Here is a 7,310-nt window from a genome sequence, read left to right on the forward strand (position 1 = left end):
GTCCTTATTAAAGGGAAGCAGGAAGCTCAGAGGCAGAGGAGATGAGAGACAAAACAGAGGGGAGAGAGAGAAATTGGAAGATGCTGTACTGCTGACTCTGAAGACCACAGAAGGGGCCAGGAACCCAGGAATGTAGGCAACCTTCAGAAGCTGGAAAACCCAAGTAAACCCTCCCCCCACCCCCACATCCAGAAAGACTGCAGCTCTGTTGACATCTTGACTTTAGGACTTACGACCTCTACAACTGTAAGATGATGAACTTGTGTTGTTGTAGGCCACTGAGTTTGTGCTAATTTGCACTGGCAGCCACTGGTTTCTTCGAGGATTCTTGCCTCACCTCCAGGATGTCAGGAAAACACCCTTCACCTGGACCCAGCACAGCATCATACAAAGGATTGGCATCATGAACACATTTTTAAAGAAAAGGACTGGTTTGGGGGAAAAAAAAGCTTTGATACATTTCCTGAGGATTGGGGAAGAATGAATGAAAGGGAGCAAGATGCTTGACATCATCTGTCCCACAGAAAACTTGACTCGGATGGTGGGTTGATGTCAACTAAAAGCGGAAGTGCAGGGCAAACTCCTAATCCAAGTTGCCACCACTTGAATAGCAGTGGGTACCTATTCCGAAGAGTTAGGGGTTCTGGTGTGGGTTTTGTTTGTTTGTTTTGTTTTTTACAGCTGTGATTCTTCTTCGACTGCCTTTGCACTCCCTCACTGAGGCTACCATCCCTTCGTGTTCCTAAATCCTGAGGGTAAGAACCAAAGTATTCACCAGCAACATGCTGTGTCCATGGTTCTTCTCCAAAAGGCACATTTTCACCTCGGGGACTGGGTGTCCATGGCATTCATTCACTCATCTGCATCCCTCTGGGGAATGTTTGAGCATCAGTTAGGTTCCAAGCGTATTTAGGAACGAACAGACAGGGGACAGCTCTCTGCCCCCATGGAGCAGCTCTTAGCTTTCCTGCTTACTGAACTCAGTCTGGCCATTTGTAAAATGGGAATGATTACAGTGCTCAGTTCTTAGGACTGGTATATGGGTTAAATGAGTTAATATTATAAAGGTGCTTCGAGTTGTACTTGCAAAGGGGAACCCTTTAGACATGTTTGCTGGTATCTTCTCCAGCAAGGGGAGGCAGTCAGTCCTCTAAAACCAACACACCCGAGCGCTTACAGGCCCGTATTGAGGTCCTCCTGGAAATAGGGGTGGCACTAGGCATTGTTAGAACTGCTGACACTGCTTTGCTGGAGACAGCAACGTCGGCAGAGGTCAGAGGTTGGAGACAAGGAGCACCTGCCTCCAGCCTCGCCTTCAAGGAAGTACTGTTGACTCCCGCAGCTTCTCAGAACACTTAGGAAGCTCAAGGCAGGCCCGGGCAAGAATGGGGCCATTGTCTCTCTGGAAGTAAGATTAAGGTCAGATCCCTGAGTCAAATGAGGAAGTCAACACAGTGTGGTAACTGCTCTCCTCCTCTTCTCCATCCCCAGTTCTTCAGCCCCTGCCCTTCCCAGGAGTGCACAGTGGAGTGGTTCAGAGGCAGAACCGTGGAGCTGTTGAGTGCCAGGCAGGCTGTGGGGTGGGGAGGCAAATCTTGGCAGCGCTGCCTGCCTCCGGTGCCCCCCGCTGTCCTGTCGCTTTGCACCTACCTGCGGACAGGGGCTCATCCCAGGCCCCAGCAAGGCTTGACCAGGCAGGCAAGAGGCCGGACAAGCAGGTGTGGGATGCTCTTCTTCTTCTTTTATCGTATATATTTTTACTGTTGTAAGGAACATATAACGTAAAATATTGCCCCTTAACCATTTGTAAGTGTACAGTAAAGCGGCGTTAACCACGTGCCTATTGTAGAGCAGGTTTTCATCTTTCGTAACTGAAACTCTGTGCCCCTTGAACAACTCCCTGTTCCCTCCTGCCCCCCAGTCCCTTAACCACATTCTACTTTCTGTTTCTGCACATTTGACCACTTTAGGGACCTCATATAAGTGGCATCAGGCAGTATTTGTCTTTTTATGATTGGCTTATTTCATTTCGTATAATGTCCTCCAGGTTCATCCGTGGTGTAGTGTGTGACAGGGTTCCCTTCTTTTTTAAGACTGTATAATATTCCATTGTATGTATACATCACATTTTTTAAAGATTTTATTTTTGCACGCACGTGTGAGAAGGAGCACGTGCATGAGTAGGGGGAGGGGCAGAGGGAGAAGCAGACTCCCTGCTGAGCAAGGAGCTCAATGCAGGACTTGGTCCCAGGACCCCAGGATCATGACCTGAGATGAAGGCAGACGCTTCACCTACTGAGCCACCCAGGCACCCTGCGCCACATTTTCTTTACCCATCAGTGGACACTTAAGTTGCTTCCACCTCTCGGCTGTTGTGAATAATGCTGCAGTGAACAAGGGGGGTGCGCATTCGACTGCTTTCTTGAAGGCCTGCAGGTGGTTGTACTGCATGTTGATGCCTCCAGGACTAAAAGTAGGTCTCAAACTTCCAGTTGAATTTTCTCTCAACGACATTATTGTCTTGACCAGGACCAGGGTTAGTGCCACTAGCAGGTCCATTCAGGTCTTATTTCTATTAAACTACCCAAGCAAGAGTCAAAGTATCCTATCTTTTTTCCAGCTTTACTGAGCTCTGACATAGAATATTTTTTTATGATAAAAATAGTTTTTGTTTTATTTGTTTTTCTTTACAGAAAACAGCATGTTTTTGTTTCTTTTCTCCCCAGCTTTGTGGAGATATGATAGACAAGCAAAAATTGTACATATTTAGACTATTTTTAAAGGTATACAACGTGATGATTTAATATACATAGACATTGTGAAATGATCACCATAATCAAGTTAATTAACATATCTGTCACCTCACATGTAGCCCTTTGTTTTTTTATTTTTTCTTTTATCTATTTTCTTGTTTTTTCAGTATTTTTAAATTTAAATTCAATTAATTAACATACAGTGTATTATTAGTTTGAGGTAGAGTTCAGTGGTTCATCAGTCTTCTGTAACACCCATTGCTCATTATAATATCATGGGCCCTCCTTAATGTCCATCACCCAGTTACCCCATGTTTACTTATTTTTAAAGATTTATTTATTTTAGAGAGAGAGATTGGGAGAGAGAATGTCAAGCAGATTCCATGCTGAGCACAGAACCTGATGCGGGGCTCAATCTCACGACCCTGAGATCATGACCTGAGCCAAAACCAAGAGTTGGACACTTAACTGACTGAGCTGCCCAGGCACTCCAATAGCCTTTTGTTTTAAAAGCTCTAGTATGTGCAAGGTATTCTGCTAAGGCATGTACATTGTATTATTTACTCCTTCATATTATTTTACCCATTTACATCCTTTATGTTGTTTCATTTACTCCTCACACCGATCTATGAATTAGGCATCATTCTTATGCCTATTTGCCAGGTAAGGAAACTGAGGTACAGAGTGCAACAAGCTTGTCTGGTGCTGTGTTAAAGACTCTATACCAGTGGCTATCAACCAGCACTGATTTGGGGGGGGGTCCTCATTCCCCCCAGGGAACACTTGACAATGTCTGGAGACAGTTTTTGGTTGTCACATGATGTTGAGGGGTGTTGCTACTGGCCTCTAATATGTAGAGACCAGGGATGTTGCTATGCACCCTACAATGTACAGGACAGCACCCCCAGTCCTACCCCTGACAAAGAATGACCAAGCTTGAACTGTCACTAGTGCCCAGGCTGAAAAACCCTGCTGTGTGCAAGTGATCTACTGTAATCCCTACAACAACCCTGGTGAGAAAGTTGAGGTTCACAGGGGTGAACTCATCCACTCAAGCACTCAACTGGTCAGGGGCAGACCTGGGGTTTGAAGCTGTGTGTGTCTAATTCCTAAGCCAGTGCTTTTAACCACACGGGTAGACTGCTCCAAAGGTGTTGGTATGCTACATTTCAGGGATAGAGAAGGCGTGGGCTTGGAAAGTCAGATGTGGCTATCACAATGGGTGAGCTACAACTTGGGGTCTTCTGTGGGAGCACAGTGTTGAGCGTGGGGGAACTGTGTTCCTGTTGACACCAGGGGGAGGGCACATCAGCACCAAGCACCTTTCGGACGGGAGGAGGATATCCCATAAATGGATTTGGTTTCAAACTCATTCATTCATCCATTCCATGTTTATTGAGCATCAATCTTGTGCTTGGTGCTGGCGATATGATGGCAAAGGAGACAGGCCAGTTGGCTGCCCCATCAGGCATATATATTCAAGTGGGGAGATGGACAATATGCCAGCCGACAAACTCCTAGATTAAGTAGAATGTGATTAGCACCTTGAAGAAGATAAACAGGGTGCTATGACAAAGGATAATGGGTTGGTAGATATTTTACATGGGAAGTCAGGGAGGCCTTCCTGAGGTGGGACCATGTCGACCATATGAAGGCTGGGAAGGAGCCCAGGGGAAGGTAACTTCAGGCAGTGGGAATGGTGAGGATAGAGATCATAAACCTGAAGTGTTCTAGCAAAACACAGAAGAAAATCTGCAGGGCTATTCAAAGTACCAGTCTGTGGCTCTGTGCCAGGCTGTGACATGGTAAGGAGCTTATACCAGAGTGCACAGTGTGTGGTGCTTGATTCACTGAGGAAGTCTTGCTATGAATAAAATGTCAGTAGAATCTAGTATGTTTTAATGATGTAGCTGATCAACATTCTGGCCCAAGGTCCTCATCTCATCACAGACTGGTTACATTCTGTGGAAGGGAGCTGGTCTGGGGACCACATACTAAATAGTCCTGAAGGAGCTGGTGGTATTCCATCCAGGTCCTCTCAGTCTGTCTAGGTGGTCATGGCTTCCCGTGTCTTCTGAACAATGTTCTCCAGCCCTGGATGGGCACCCGACAGAGCACTGGGAAGTTACATCTCCAGAATGATGCTCAACAGTGAGAGATGGGGCATGGTGGATGAACTCCCCACCTTCCTCACTCTGAGCTGGGATGACTTGGAGGCATGTCCACACAGAGGGTCCCCAGTGGCGCTGATCCCCAGTTGTTCACAGAGGTAATCCACTCATTAATATGCCCTGTTACACTTTCCCACTCGCTCACCATGCTGCCTGGGATCTTCTCTCAGATTATCTACTTGAACCAAAATCCTTGTCTCGGGGACTGCTCTGGGAAAACCCTATTAAGGGAGCATGGCTGAACTATAATGTGCAAAGGGCAAACGATGGAGGTTAGATAGCTGTGCAGGACAGATCATGCAAGATTTTGTTGACTGGTAAGACATTCGGACTCTTCTCTAAGCATGTGGGGTGCTACTGAAGAGCTCAAGCAGGGGAGAGATATTACTTTGATCTGTTTGTAATTCAAAAAACTCCTTGGGTTGCAATTTGTGTAATGGATTGGGTAGAGCAGAAGTAGAAGCAGGGGATGAGTTGGGAAACTGCAGCAGTCCAGGGAGGAGCTGGTGGTAGCTAAGGGGTGGTGGTCCAGATGGAAGCACATGCATAGCTTTGAGATCTATTTTGGGGGATAAACCCATAGGACTTGATGGTGGATGGACTATGGGGGCAAAGAAAAGTCAAGGATGACATCTTGATCACTTGATTCCCAGTGTGGATTGAGAGAGCTGGGGGGCAGGTTTTTGCCACAAAAGGCTCTCAGAAAGACTGACGTATAATACTGTGTAAGTTTAAGGTGGGAAATATAATGATTTGATGTACGTATATACTGTGGAATGATCACCATACTAAGTTTAATGAACGTCCATCACCTAGTTACAAATATTTTCTAGTGATGGATATTTTTACCATCTACTTTCCTAGCAACTTCAAATACACAATACGGTATTGTTGACTGCAGCCAGCATGCTGTGCATTGCCTCTCCAAGACTTGTGTATATTATAACTGGAAGTTATGAGGCAGTCTCTCACAGTTTTGATTTGCATTTCCCTGATGATAAGTGATGTTGAGCACCTTTTTATGTACCTGTTGGCCATTTGTTTATCTTCTTTGGAAAGATGTCTATTCAGATCCTTTGTCCACTTTTAAAAATGGATTATTTGTTTTTTGTGTTTTTTTTGCTATCGAGTTGTATGACTTTTTAATATATTTTTGATATTAACCTCTAATCACATAGATGATTTGCAAATATTTTCCCATTCTGTAGATTGTCTTTTCATCTTGTTGGTGGTTTCCTTTGCTGTACAGAAGATTTTTAATTTGAGGTAGTCCCACTTGTTTGTTTTTTGTTTTGTTGTTTGTGCTTTAGATAGCGTATCAAAAAAATCATTGCCAAGACCCATGCCAAGGAGCTTTCTTCCTACTTTTCTTCTTCTGGTTTCTAGTCTTATACTTACATGTCTTTAATCCTTTCCAAGTTAATTTTTGTGAGTGGTGTAAGATGGCAGTCGTCTAGTTTCATTTTCTTTTTCATGTGACTATCCAATTTCCCAGCACCATTTTTTGAAAAGAAAATGTCTTTTCTCCACTGGGTATTCTTGGCTCCCTTGTCAAATATTAGTATATGCTTGGGCGTGAGGGCTGTTGTTGAGGACGCCATGGTGGCTCTGCCTGTGGCATCCTGGCATTGGTTTCAGGCCTCTGTACTCAGAGGGACTGAGGGAAAGGAGTGCTGCTTATTAGAAACATCACAGTCTTGGAGCCAGACCTTCTCCCTGCAGTGTGGTGTGAACCAGTGTAGTGTGTTGTCTGAAAGGCTGGGCTCCATGCCTGAAAAGGGAATCAGTTGTGCCCATGCTTGGCTGGAGAAATTTCGGAAGACTGGGGATCTTTAGTACCCATCACACCGGCGAGTCCCCTGAACTGGGAGATGTGGGTCTAAGGGCCCTTAGCCCTGCCCTTGGGACCCACCTCACTGCTTGTTCTAGAGCAGTATTGCGAAGGTTGGGAAAACCCGCCATTCTTGTACATTTCTGGTACGTATGTAACAGGGTATTACCGCCTTGCGGAGGAATTAGGCCCTGTCTTTTGAAATTCGGAATATACACCTGTTCCGGGAAGGGAAATTGTTAGGAGGAATTTATCCTACAGATACCCTCCCATGGGTACAAAATGGCAGCAGGGCAAGGATGTTCTTTAAAAGCTCCCAGCCAAGTGGTTGCAAAGGTCACACATTACCCAGCAAGAGGATAATGGTTGTAATTTTTGTAAGTGATAAATTATAACTTGTTTACCATCATTAAAAATGTGTAAGTGTTTAAATGGTCTGAACGTTGTGTGGCGTGCTCTGTAAACTTCTGTCTTGGGCCCTGGTTTATGTGTATGCAGGACTTGCTGGTAGACAGTGCTCTCTGGTGGTCAAGTGGCCAAACTTCATGGCATCTG

This window comes from Callorhinus ursinus, unplaced genomic scaffold (genome assembly GCF_003265705.2).
Source record: "Callorhinus ursinus isolate GAN/ISIS: 27379988/994484 unplaced genomic scaffold, GSC_fseal_2.0 scaffold1, whole genome shotgun sequence".
Classification (NCBI taxonomy): Eukaryota; Metazoa; Chordata; class Mammalia; order Carnivora; family Otariidae; genus Callorhinus; species Callorhinus ursinus.